Source organism: Schistocerca serialis, chromosome 4 (genome assembly GCF_023864345.2).
Source record: "Schistocerca serialis cubense isolate TAMUIC-IGC-003099 chromosome 4, iqSchSeri2.2, whole genome shotgun sequence".
NCBI classification, from domain to species: domain Eukaryota; kingdom Metazoa; phylum Arthropoda; class Insecta; order Orthoptera; family Acrididae; genus Schistocerca; species Schistocerca serialis.
The window spans coordinates 652,772,418-652,787,297 of record NC_064641.1 but is presented as its reverse complement, the minus strand read 5'-3'; positions in this window follow the sequence as shown (position 1 = coordinate 652,787,297).

Below are 14,880 nucleotides of genomic sequence, written 5' to 3'. Positions count from 1 at the left end.
ATGCCACATTTTAATGAAATTTTAAATGTGGCAGTTTTGTCAACCATGTGATCGATAAAATAGGATCTGATTAAATTGACGAGAAAAAAGGAAACGTTACAGACTGCAAATCCGAAGTTCACGGATTCATCGCCTGTCACTCCTAACATTTTAATTACTTCCTTCCCCTCTGCAACATTTGTTAATGTGAAAAATACCGATTTTGGAGTTTAAGTTGAACTATAGGTCCTTCTCAAACTTAATGGGTAAATTAGTTCGAAGGAAGGACGGCTACGGCAGACCGCCTTCATTGTGGTGTTCGGGTTTATAGCGGCTTTACTTTATTATGTCTTCCCAAGGGTCTCAATAATTGTGAGCGAACATCATCTACTCAGGGTGCCTTCTTTCGACTTAGGCCTTGCTGATTTATACCGACGGAAAAAATCGCAACACTAGGTTCAAAATGGTTCAAATGGCTCTGAGCACTATGGGACTCAACTGCTGAGGTCATTAGTCCCCTAGAACTCAGAACTAGTTAAACCTAACTAACCTAAGGACATCACAAACATCCATGCCCGAGGCAGGATTCGAACCTGCGACCGTAGCGGTCTTGCGGTTCCTGACTGCAGCGCCTTTAACCGCACGGCCACTTCGGCCGGCCGCAACACTAGGAAAAATATATGTAGAGTAGTGAAATTTCGGGAATACATTTGCTCAGTAATATATTTAAATGATTAACATTGCAAATTCACAGGTCAATGTGAACTCGAGATATGTCATCGCACTTGCGAAATGCTGGTACATTATTAACCGGTGTAATCACCAGAATGTTAAATGCAAGCATGCAAACGTGCATGCATAGTGTTGTATAGTTGTTGGATGTTAGTTTGTGGGATGGGGTTCCATGCCTGTTGCACTTGGTCGGTCAGAGATAAAGAGAGAAACGTTCTATTACATACACGAGGTGATTCGTACTGACGCAGAAAAGCAAATTTACAAACACTCTGCACAAATTCAAATGAATTCAGAGAAACAGGCATATATTCACAACCCTCACTGACTGTCATTCAGCGCACGTTCGGAAGACAAAATAAATTTTAGAATAACTTACTCATTTAGAATAACTTACTCTCAAAACCATCCAATGTTTGTGGATGACACTGGAGTTGTTGTCCGATAATGCCTTATATTAGACTGAAGTGAACTTTTTAATTAGATAACTCAAAATCAACTCTAGTTAGGCATTGAACAGTGATAGACAATTAACTTCATTCGTCACTGCAAATGGACTCTGGAACTTGGCAATAGTTTTAAAGCAGATAATTTATAAATTCCCACTCCCCCCCCCACCCTCCCGCCACCACCTCTTGGGAAAGCTTCTTCCTCACAGCCTTGTTAGGAAGTGATTGTTATTGTGAAATAAACCACCCTTTCGTGCCAATTTACGCATTTGTGATTCAAAATTACAAAATTGTTTAGAGACATAACTGTGATCTTTTGCGTGCTGTGATAATATTTGACTGAAGCGCTCGGCGCATATATAGAAACTCTATGACGTTAGGAAGCAATCGCAATGTTACGACTTATTAGAGATTTGAAATTACAACCAAACTATGGGGAGGTTGGTGTCGGTGGAACTAAACTGAACTTATCATTAATATTTTTATAGCAAGTTTATTGGTGAAGTAAATATCGCACACACGTCGAGAGCTGAGTTCAGCTCTTTTTTTTGTAACGTCGTCTTTACCTAATAACAGTATCATCGCTCTACTGACTATCGCCGAGTTTTAGTTAAGTCCCATAGTGCTCAGAGCCATTTGAATATCGCCTAGATGTTCTACGTGCTACCAAGCGTGCTCATGTGGAAGTTTATTGACGTGTGAATTACGACGAGTAGCGTAATATTGGTCACAATTGGTGAAGTAAATATCGCACACACGTCGAGAGCTGAGTTCAGCTCTTTTTTTTGTAACGTCGTCTTTACCTAATAACAGTATCATCGCTCTACTGACTATCGCCGAGTTTTAGCCAGGGCCGATCAATGCTAATACAGGGTGTCCGAAAAGTCTTTCCCTGATTACATAAATTGATAACTCAGGCTAGAAGTAAGATACAAATATGAAACTAGTGTCTAATTGTTTACAAACTATCAAAGTTTTTTTCACACATCAGTAAATTTCCACTTCCATTGTTGCCCAATGACAGTACACGGTCGAAATGCTATCACGTATTGAGGACGATGATGGTTACCTCTGTCGAATTACCTTTTCCGACGAAGCGACCTTTTTTGTCAGTGGAGTAGTGAATCACCATAATGTGCGCATTTGGGGTTCACAACCCCCTGGCGAGGTCATGGAGTGCTCCAGAGGCAGTGCAAAGGTGAATGTTTGGGGTGTGCTATTGCACGATCGAATTATCGGGCCATTCTTCTTCGCTGAGGCTACCATCACATCTGCAGTGTATCTGGACATGTTGCAACTGTATGCTGTTCCTCACCTGCTTCAGTATCACCCCGATATCTTGTTTCAGCAAGACGGTGCGCCGCCTCATTGGGGTTATGACGTCCGTGCCTGTCACGATATGACCTTTCCTGGGCTATGGGCCAACGGTTTGGCCTCCACGCTCTCCAGACATAACCCCATTGGAGTTTTTTTATTGGGTTATGTCAAGGACGAGGTACACCGAACACGTGTACCAGATCTTGAAGCCCTGCGGCAACGGATAACCACAGTTGTTGAATCGATCCCTCCAGTGATGTTGACTAATGTGTAGACGGAAATTGAATATCGCCGCCGGCCGGGGGGGGCCGAGCGGTTCTAGGCGCTACAGTCTGGAACCGCGCGACCGCTACGATCGCATGTTCGAATCCTGCTTCGGGCATGGATGTGAGTGATGTCCGTAGGTTTAAGTAGTTCTAAGTTCTAGGGGACTGATGACCTTAGAAGTTAAGTCCCATAGTGCTCAGAGCCATTTGATTATCGCCTAGATGTTCTACGTGCTACCAAGCGTGCTCATGTGGAACTTTACTGACGTGTGAAAAAAACTTTGATAGTTTGCAAACAATTAGACACCAGTTTCATATTTGTGTGTTACTTCTAGCCTGAGTTATCAATTTGTGTAACCAGGGAAAGACTTTTCGGAGACCCTGTATATCAACTACCAACTAGAGAAACCGATGACGTTACGTCGCTTGTCTAGTGTCGGCGGATAAATATGATATTACAATGCCTGTGTTGTTCAAAAGTGCAACGAGGTGTTCCTTCGGATATCCATGCATGTCCGAAGCAACATTGCATCGAACTTGAGAACAAAACAGGTGCTGCAGTATCGTAGACAACATCCTTGTTTCAATCCCCGAATAATTCTGTCCTCACAGTTCGTTAAATAAGATCTTCTGTGTTTTTTTGCCGCTCGCATTGGTACTGCAAGGCGTACGCGCTTAGGATGCGCGCTCCGCCCCGCGGCTTTAACACGTGTGGTGTGCGTGGGCGGGGTGGGGTCGCTTGCGGAGTGGGTTTGGGGGAGAGGGGGAGGGGGGTGGTCTGGAGCTGGGCGGCGGCGCGTGCAGTCCGCTTATGGTGCGATTCCTGCCGTGGGCGCGGAAAATCCCTCCCGGAGAGCGCGTGCCGGAAATAGCGCCAAAGCCGGGACGCGCCGCGCCGCAGCCCAGGCGCCGGGAATAGCCGAGCAGAGCGGGGCGGGCAGGGAGCGGCGCGGCGATGCGGTGCGGTGCGAGCACCGGCCCACTCCACGGCTGTCAGCGCCGTCCGTCAGCACAGAGGTGGACGCCTCCGCCACCTCGCACCGTTCTGTTATGCTGCGGTCGCAGTGGCACAGACATCGGCTGATGCTCCGACGACCGACATCGGAGGCAGACCAACGATTTTTTGAAATCAATATGCCACTACGTGCGTGGTCACGATGTAGCCGATCTCATCGCCCGAATGTACTGACCTCGAACGACAATCGGTGAAATTCAAATCGGTTTGTTTTCTTCTGTCGAATCAGCCGATATTCTCATACACGAAATTTTGATTATGAGTGACAAACAAGGAGTCTGTGCATGAATGCAGAGTCTCGCGGCGATAACATTGAATAAAATGTTCTCGGGTTTCCAACCGCGTCTATTGGTTAAAACTACACGAGCTTTCGGCCAAGCACTCCTTGGCCATTGTCAAGTGTTATGACTGCCAGTGGGCTGTTGGTGCGCCTTTATATACGCTAGCTGAGGCTGTGACGTCACATGTGCCCGTGACATTGCCATATATGGGCATGTTTTGAGTCGGCGTTCGATGTGCCCTCTTCAAGCGCGCGATCGCTGGATCCCACGCACCGCTGAGCTGTAAGCCACCGTCTCTATTCAGGGTGTTTGTGGTAATTTTTATTTTAATAGCTTCCTGTATTAAACTGTCCCAGAAGCTGTTAGTGCGAGCCACGACAGAGGTATCGTCAAATTTTATGAGGTGACCGTTTTCTAACGCATGCTCAGCTAACGCAGATTTCTATGGATAGCGTAGGCGATAATACCGCTCATTCTGTGGCCCTGTGTCGGGCAAGATAAGCCGCCTGTTGAAATGACACAAGATCAAATCGATCTTCAGGCCTCCAACGAAAATCCGTCAATTACTAAGACCAGTTAAAGACGCTGTAGGTCTCAGAACACCTGGAGTTTACGAAATACCTTGTGAATGTGGCCAGAAGTACATCGGACTAACAGTGCGCACTGTGGAACAACGCAGGAAAGAACATGAGAGGTCAAACTGATCGTCCTCTAACACATCCTCAATTTTCTTTTCCATTCATTTGTGTGTTATTCTTGTCAGAAACTTGGCTGCATGAGCTTTTAAGTTTATTTTGCTATAATTCTTGCACTTGTTAGCTGATGCAGACTTCGGAATTGTGTGGATTATGTTTTTCAGAAATTCTGATAATACATCGCCAGACTCATACATTCTACACACCGACTTTGATAGTCGTTTTGTTGCCACATTCCCCAACTGTTTTAGAAGTTCCGAAGGAATGTAATCTATCCCTTCTGCCTTATTTGATCTTGAAACTTCCAGATCTCTTTTTAGATTTTGAGTCTAGTAGTGTATCGTCCATCTGTTCCACATTGTGACCCATTTTCTTCATTATATCATGTTTTCAGACAGGGTTTCACACTCATAGAGGCCTTCAATGTACTCTTTTCACCTATCCGCTGTGTCTCCTCTGCATTGCCTTATATTTTACTGAAGGTTGTTTTAACTTTCCTATATTCGAGTCGGTCATTCCGACATTCATTTCTTTTTCGATTTCTTCACATTTTTCATGCAGCCATTTCGTCTTAGCTTCCCAGCACTTCCTATTTGTTTCATTCCTCAGTGACTTGTATTTCTGCATTCCTGAATTTCCATGAACATTTTTGTACTTCTTGCTTTCATCGATCATCTAATTTGTTTCTTCTGTTACCGACGGATTCTTCGTAGCCATCTACTTTGTGCCTGTTTTCTTTCCAACTACTGTGATTGCTCTTTTTACAGATGTCCGTAACTCTCCATCTGCATATCTACTCAGTTGTTCCTTAGCCTTGCAGAACTTCAAGCGTATCTCGTCATTTAGCATGCCTTCCGGTCCCACTTCTTTGGGTATTGATCCTTCCTGACTAATCCCTTAAACTTCGGCCTACACTGCATTATGATCTCAGTCTATATCTGCTCCTGGGTACGCCTTACAATCCAGTATCTGTTAATACACTAATAATTCTGTATTCTAACATTACGGCAATGTTTTCACTACTCATCTGCTTTAACTTACCTTTCCCTACTTTTAGAGCATGCTCCCATTCATAACATTAATTTGAAATTGGACCTACAGCATTCGCTCACTCAACTGTGACACCTTCCCGTATATCATAGTATCGTTATCACAGTATCGTTATCACAGTATCGTCAGCAAACGACGGCACATTGCTGCTCACCCTGTCCATCAGATCGTTTATGGTATAGATTATAAAAGCAGTTCTACCATAATTTCTCAGAGCATTCTTTACGATGCTCTTCTCTCTGATGAACTCTCGCCATCGAGAACAACGTACTGGATCTATTAATTAAGAAGTCTTCGAGTCACTTACAAGTCTGGAAATCTAGTCCGCATGCTCGTACCTTCGCTAATAATATGCAATGTATCAAATGCTTTCCGAAAATCTGGTGATATGAAATCTGTAAGCTCTTTGCTATTATGAGCGACCTACAGAATGCCGTAAATAAACAAGTAAACACATTGTTCGGCTGCTGTGGAAGAGCAGTGTTCTAATGTAATCTGGCTGCTGTTACACAAAATTTTTCACTAGTGAGCTACTGTTAAGGCAGGTGCTCAATATGGTGTCCATTCATAGCAAGGCACGCTTCTGCCCGACAGAGAACCCACACTCTCTGAAAAACACACGGCTGATCACGGATGGACTGACAGGGCGCTGATGGTTAGATATTGTTAATGGGACCTGCATACAGCAGAGGTTTTAGGTGCCCCCACAACCAAAAGTCCAGAGGATTAAGATGGGGAGAGCGAGATGGCCATCCAACTGGACGTCCACGACCAATCCATTGCCCATTTACCGTCTGTCTGAGATGTTCTTGGATATTTCGAGGAAAATGCAAATGTTCTCCATGGTACGTGAACCATGTTTCTATCTCTTATTGGAACGGTATGTCCTCTAGCAGGACCGGCAAGTGGTTTGATGCGATATGACCCTAAGTTGCACTAGTCAATTTGTTTGGTAGTATGTACAGTCTTATTTGCCTACCGCCGATAATTTATGCCCATACATTAAATGAAAAATTCGCGCTGATGCCTTGCTTCTTCAGTTGTGTGTGGATTTGCATCAGTCCACACATGATGGTTATGAAAATTGACAATCTCATCACGCTCGAAACAAGCTACGTATTTCAACAGTTGCTTTGTTGTGGGAATCGGATCTCCACAAATTCTTTCCAACAGCTGTTGTCAAAAGTGCATTTTGGCAGGGTGATCCTGTAGCCGGAGTGCTTGGACTCGCTGTACACGCTGTATGGGTGAAGTAACTGTTAATGCAAGTTCGTCCAGATTAGAGGATGGCTAACCCTGATAGATGCTGAAATTCTACGTCCACTAGTTCCAAAGAATTCTTCCACGTGTTGCTACTCGCTATACCACAACAGGAGTACGAATGACACGAGGTCCGCCACGACCCGTCGTTGTTGGAGTAACTGTGCCAGAGACCGCTAGTCGCTGGAAAAGACGGCTGGAAAACTGTGCAGATGGTACGCTGAGTTCTGGATATTTTTCAGCATACAGGACACGGACAACGGCTGCTACCATTTTCCAAACCATTACAGGAGCACCTGTCTGCCTTTTATCGTGCGAAATACACTGAAGAGCCAAATAAACCGATACTCCTATCTGATATCGTGTAGGGCCCCCACAGACACGCACAAGTGCTGCAACTCGACAAATGTCTGAAGTTGTGCTGGAAGGAACTGACACCATCAATCCTGTAGGGCTGTCCATAACTCCGTAAGAGTATGAGGAGGTAGAGACCTCTTCTGAAAAGCACGTGTAAGGCATCCCAAATATGCTCAATAATGTTCATGTCTGGGGAGTCTGGTGGCCAGCGGAAGTGTTGTTTAAACTCAGAAGTGTTCCTGGAGCCACTCTGTAACAATTCTGGACGTGTGGGGTGTCGCACTGACCTGCTGGAATTGACCTAGTCCGCGGAATGCACAATGGGCATGAATGGATGCAGGTGATCAGACAGGATGCTTACGTAACAGTCAGCGTCGTATCTCGACGTATCAGGGGTCCCATATTACGCCAGCTGTACACGCCCTACACTATTACAGAGCGTTCAGTCGCTTGAACAGCCCCTGCTGACATGAAGGGTCCATGGATTCATGGCTGGTTCAAATGGCTCTGAGCACTATGGGACTTAACATCTATGGTCATCAGTCCCCTAGAACTTAGAACTACTTAAACCTAACTAACCTAAGGACATCACACACATCCATGCCCGAGGCAGGATTCGAACCTGCGACCGTAGCAGTCGCGCGGCTCCGGACTGAGCGCCTAGAACCGCTAGAATGGATTCATGAAGTTGTCTCCATACCCGTACACGTCCATCCGCTCGATACAATTTGAAACGAGACTCGTCCGACCAGGCAACATGTTTCCAGTCATCAACAGTTTAATGTCGGTGTTGACAGACCCAGGCAAGGCGCAAATCTTTGCGTCATGCAGTCTTCAAGGGTACACGAGTGGGCCTTTGGCTCCGAAAGCCCACATCGATTATGTTTCGTTGAATGGTTCGCACGGTGACACTTGTTGATGGCCCAGCACTGAAATCTGCAGCAATTTTCAGAAGGGTTGCACTTCCGTCAAGGTGAACGATTCTCTTCAGGCGTCGTTGGCTCCGTTCTTGCAGGATCTTTTTCCCGCCGCAGCGATATCGTAGATTTGATGTTTTACCGGATTCACGATATTCACGGTACACTCGTGAAATGGTCGTACGGGAAAATCCCCATTTCAGCGCTGCCTCGGAGATGCTGTGTCCCATTGCTCGTGCGCTGACTATATAACACCACGTTCAAACTCACTTAAATTTCGATAACCTGTCGTTATAGCAGCAGTAACCGATCTAACAACTATGCTAGACACATGTTGTCTTATGTAGGCGTTGCCGATCACAGCACCGTATTCTACCTGTATACATATCTGTGCATTTGAATACGCATGCCTATACCAGCTTATTTGGCGCTTCAGTGTAATTGGCTTCCCTTAGGCTGGAGGTGCAAAAACAAAACTGCAGTGTAAAAACATTTCTCAAACTTATAACGGCATAACCTGGCTCTTCTGGAACTAATGTACGCGCTGCGCCTACCCAGAATTATGAATATGGTTCACAGTAACGACAATAACAGATGGTTGCTGCATGCTGTATCCATGTACAATAACCGAGGAAAATCCTCTCATCTGTGTACTGCATTCTGGAGTACGTTCGTGATATCAAAGAGCTTGCAGAACGGATGTGTTTCACAGTAATGAATATGAGCAAGTGTTCATAGTTATGCCTTTTGGAGCCCGTGTGCACTGGCCAATTTTATCTTGTTTTAGTTCATACTACCACCGCTGAAAACTATTTTTAATATCCTCTATATATAACATATTTTAGACATGTTCAGCAACACTATTAGATTTGTCGCTGACGGTATGTAGTGTACAGGAAAGTATCGCAGGGAAAGTAAGGAATTGCAGAAAAACGTGCACAACATTTCCATCTCGTGTAATGAATGGCAGATCTCTTTAAAAATGGATAAAAATAGCATAATTCCTATTGTAAAGGTAAATAATCATGTTGTATCTGATTACATAATTAGTAATGTACATCATGAGCACGCCACAATGTAGAAGAAGCGTTCACGTAAAATTGGTTTTAAGAAAGGCGAATACAAGACTTAGATTTGTTGGGACGGTTCTGGGAAACTGCGGTGCATCTGTAAATGAAATCACATTGAAGATGAAATTGTGACCAATTCTGGAGCATTGTTTCAGTGTTCGGAGTCATTATCGAGTAGGTGTGACAGCAGACATCAAACGAAATCAGAGGCGCGCCGCTGGAATAATAATAGATCGGCATAGCTCACACGACAGCAAAGCAGAAATGCTGGGGCAACTTAATTGGGAGACATTGGAAGAAAGACGACATAGTTCTCGCGAAACTCTGATGGATAAATTTAGAGAGCCTGTATTCGAAGAAGACTGTGCAACCATTATACCGTCACCATTCTACAGGGTCGTTAAAATTAAACTGTAGCTACTTGAGAGGGACCGCCATGAAAAACGATCGATCGTAGGACAATGAAACTTTGTAGAAACATTTGTAAAGACATGCGAAAGAGAAATTTCGAATAAACCACTGAAAGAAGAAAAATGGCTCGGAGAACTATGCGACTTAACTTCTGAGGTCATCAGTCGCCTAGAACTTAGAACTAATTAAACCTAACTAACCTAAGGACATCACACACCTCCATGCCCGAGGCAGGATTCGAACCTGCGACCGTAGCGGTCACGCGGTTCCAGACTGAAGCGCCTTTAACCGCACGGCCACTGAAAGAAGAAAATTCTGATTTCAACTTTAGAGCGTAACATATGTTACAGAGGAAATGTAATCGCAGTTGTGAATATGAACCGCATTCGGCTGTATATTAGAATGACGACAGTGAGAAGTTGGGATTCGGACCTAAATTTCCTGTTTGACGCGAGCGGTTGCCTTAATAACTTCCGCTGTCCGTGCTCTAATCATTACGAGACCATCTGTCGTCGTACTTGTGTCAGAATCTGCATTCGTACGTAAAGTATATTCCCGCACAGGAAGCAACTATAAAGACGAAATAGCTGTGCGTGTGTTGTTAAGAAGTACGATGCAATGTTCCATCGGACACGTACAACGCAAGTTGTGACGCATGGACGGCGTCATATACACTACTGGCCATTAAAATTGCTACACCAACAAGAAATGCAGATAATAAACGGATATTCAATGGACAAATATATTATACTAGAACTGACATGTGATTACATTGTCACGCAATTTGGGTGCATAGATACTGAGAAATCAGTACCCAGAACAACAACCTCTGGCCGTAATAACGGCCTTGATATGCCTGGGCATTGAGTCAAACAGAGCTTGGATGGCGTGTACAGGTACAGCTGCCCATGCAGCTTCAACACGATACCACAGTTCATCAAGAGTAGTGACTGGCGTATTGTGCCGAGCCAGTTCCTTGGCCACCATTGACCAGACGTTTTCAGTTGGTGAGAGATATGGAGAATGTGCTGGCCAGGGCAACAGTCGAACATTTTTTGTATCCAGAAAGGCCTGTACAGAACCTGCAACATGCGGTCGTGCATTATCCTGCTGAAATGTAGTGTTTCGCAGGGATCAAATAAAGGGTAGAGCCACGGCTCGTAACACATCTGAAATGTAACGTCCACTGTTCAAAGGGCGGCCAGTGCGAACAAGAGGTGACCGAGACGTGTAACCAATGGCACCCCATACCATCACGCCGGGTGATACGCCAGTATGGCGATGACGAATACACTCTTCCAATCTGCATTCAACGCGGTGTCGCCAAACACGGATGCGACCATCATGATCCTGTAAACAGAACCTGGATTCATCCGAAAAAATTACGTATTGCCATTCGTGCGCCCAGGTTCGTCGTTGAGTACACCATCGCAGGCGCTCTTGCCTAGCCGCAGCCACGGTCTCCGAGCTGGTAGTCCATGCTGCTGCAAACGTCTTCGAACTATTCGTGCAGATGGTTGCTGTCTTGCAAACGTCCCCATCTGTTGACTCAGGGATCGAGACGTGGCTGCACGATCCGTTACATCCATGCGGATAAGATGCCTGTCATCTCGACTGCTATTGATACGAGGCCGTTGGGCTCCAGCACGGGGTTCCGTATTACCCTCCTGAACCCACCGATTCCATATTCTGCTGACAGTGGTGGGGTCTCGACCAACGCGAGCACCAATGTCGCGATACGATAAACCGCAATCGCGATAGGCTACAATCCGATCTTTATTAAAGCCGGAAACGTGATGGTACGCATTTCTCCTCCTTACACGAAGCATCACAACGACGTTTCACCAGGCAACGCCGGTCAACTGCTGTTTGTGTATGAGAAATCGGTTGGAAACTTTCCTCATGTCAGCACGTTGTAGGTGTCGCCACCGGCGCCAACCTTGTGTGAATGCTCTGAAAAGCTAATCATTTGTATATCACAGCATCTTCTCCCTGTCGGTAAAATTTCGCGTCTGTAGCGACTTCGTGGTCTAGCAATTTTAATGGCCAGTAGTGTAGAAGTTTGGGTCTGGCTGTGATTCGTGGACGGATAGCGGAAGTAATTATGGCGACCGCTCGCGTAAAACGGGTAGTTCGCAATCAAGTTCCAGTCCAATACAACTTTTCACTGTCGTCATTCTCATATAAAGTCGAAAGTGGGTTATATGCGCAACTGTGAATACATTTCCTCTTTTTCTCGACGGCTATAGTCGTTATAGTGCCTGTTCCTTCTAACATGCATCGTACTTCTTAATAACACAGACGCTGCTATTTCGTCTTTATTCGCAAATAACATATGTTAGTTGGTTACCATGTTTAACTTCCAGGTTACAAACGTTGCTCAGTGCGTCGACCATTTGCATATACGGCAGCCTGGAATAGCACTGGAGATACCATTTCACAATAATTGTTCCAACAGTGGACCACAGAAAATTCAGCTGACGTGATCCAGCTCGCGTACTGTTTGCACACTGCGTCCAGCGTTCTCAGCCATGGCAACAGTAACTTCTTCAATGAGTTGTGTCGCCATTGACCATTAGCCTCTCCCAGGAGCAATTACCAAACCGCCAGTTAATTCGAACTCCCGAATCATGTTCTTCAACCCCGGTGCGAGTAGAGTACCTGTCCGTATTCCTTTAATGCGGCGGTATTCGCGAAGAGCAACAGCACTATTGCCGTTATTCTGATAAAACAGCTTTACGAGTAAAGCCTTGCTCACCTCGTCCAGACACACGGTGACTGTCTGTAACTATAGTGCTCACTGATGTTTGTGTTTCAACCCTACGTCACCCATACCAGTACCGTCGTCTAACTGTGACAACGGAAATCCTGGAGCATACACCCTGAGCAGCTTACAGTCTGAACATCATTCGTATAAAGATGGTTACCCATACAGTAAATAGTTTACCGTCTACACTGGCTTAAGTAGCGAAATTTTAATTATAACCGCCTCTTACATCTCTTCTAGGGACCATGATAAAAAGATGAGAAGTAAGGTGCTTACAGACGCATACATACAGTCATTTACCCTTCTCTCACCACGCGTGAAATGCTATAGCTACAGAGGAGCTGGAGTGATGAGGTACTAATTCCAAAAAAGTAATATGAGCCAGAAAGGACCATTTATCTACGAATGAGCCCTGCGTGGCTAATGTTCCCGCCATCATGTATTTTACACCCTGTTTTTAACGTACTTCGCAATTTTAATTACTGGTGTCATTGAGTTGCTGCTTTGCCCGACCGTGAGCGGCGTTAGTAGCGCGTATCAATATTTCCCCTTTCGTAGTATCTTTGCTCGACTGCTATTACTTCCCGGTCGTTGTCTGTCGTAAGCCAGTTCGGGTCGCGAGTTCGGGCTGCCAGTCAGCTGGAACGCGTCTGGAGCGCAGTCCGGACCTGCCAGTCAGGGAGTTGCAATGCGGCACTAGTGCAGTCGGGTTGGAGCACAGAGGTCTGCATCGACATGGCTCGCCCGACCATTGCCGCCACGCATCACTTGAGCCGGGCCACGGTCTTGGTGGATCGTCGGTCGCTCGTCCTACCGGACGACGCGTTTTGGCTCGTCGATCGTTCATGAGTCGGATGTGTGTGTGTGTGTGTATGTGTGTGCACGCGTAATGACTCCCGATTTGTCTTCGTACGTGCTTGATTACTGTTGGGTATCGTTCAGGTCTTTGTGTAAGTGTTTGTCTGGTTGTGTGTATTTCCACTGACGACTATTTCAGATGTCGGCATTCTGAGGGTAGTCGGTCGGTTGGTGCGGACCAGGCTCCGTGCTGTGCAGTCGGCTGGGTCCGCTGGCAGTCCCTGCGTAGTGTCGGAGGGTGTGTGGAGCTGTCCCATCACTACGAGCTTCTTGGCTCACTGACCCAGGACGTCCAAGTTGAGTGGTGTGTTAAGTACCCAAGCCACGTCCGTTCATGTTGTGTCGTTTGCTTCGGTGGTTCGCTGTTGGGGAGCTTTTCCTGTGACCAACACCGAGTGTTCGTAGTGGTGAAATCGAGCCGCCGTACGGTGGAATTAACTGTATTGTTTAACTACAATTGAAGTGCACCAGAAGAATTTTCTGCGTTGTGGCCGTTAGTGTTCTGGTTATCTGCCCTGGCCACTGACGTAAATTCAGGCAGTGTTCCTTTTTGATGGAGTTAATTATATTACCTTATTTCAAATTCAAGTGTACCAGCGGAATTTTCTGTCTTTTTGCCGTTAGTGTTCTGGTTGCCTGCCCTGGCCACTAACGTAATTTCAGGCAGCGTCCTTTCCTCAGCTGTTGTTGTTGTCCAGCATGGTGTATAGTTTTGACAGCTTAATACATATTTCATCGTGGATAATCACGTCCGTAACAGTTTGGACCTTGAGTTTTTATGTACCGATTGGTGGCTAACGTGTCGTTTGGTCGGTCGGTCCGTGACTGTCTCTTGGTTGGGTTACCGACGGATCAAGAGCAGTTGTCTAAGTGAATATTTTCGAGGGCAGGTCCACCCCCCCCCCCCCCCCCCACGCCCACACGGAGGCATCTGAGTGCCGTTGTCTATACTGTAGTTTTCATGAGTGTTTAATAGTCTGTTGGTAATCTATTATAGCCAATGCTTTAAAAGATAAAATTTTTTTATTGTGTTTTATGTAAATCAATTTATGCAAATCAGTTGTGGGCCTTCAGCCGCTTAAAGCCTTATTCTCAAAATTTCCCCTTAAGTGAAAACAGTGCTGCCTTCTGCCTTAAAAGATTATGGTCATATATTTTAAAATTTAATTGTGGCCTTCCGCCGTTTGTATTGCACCTTGTATATGTTTGTTCTATCCACTTTTGCCTTGAGGCTTTCCGCCTAGCTGTGATATATACAGGGTGTTTAAAAAATGACCGGTATATTTGAAACGGCAATAAAAACTAAACGAGCAGCGATAGAATTACACCGTTTGTTGCAATATGCTTGGGACAACAGTACATTTTCAGGCGGACAAACTTTCGAAATTACAGTAGTTACAATTTTCAACAACAGATGGCGCTGCAAGTGATGTGAAAGATATAGAAAACAACGCAG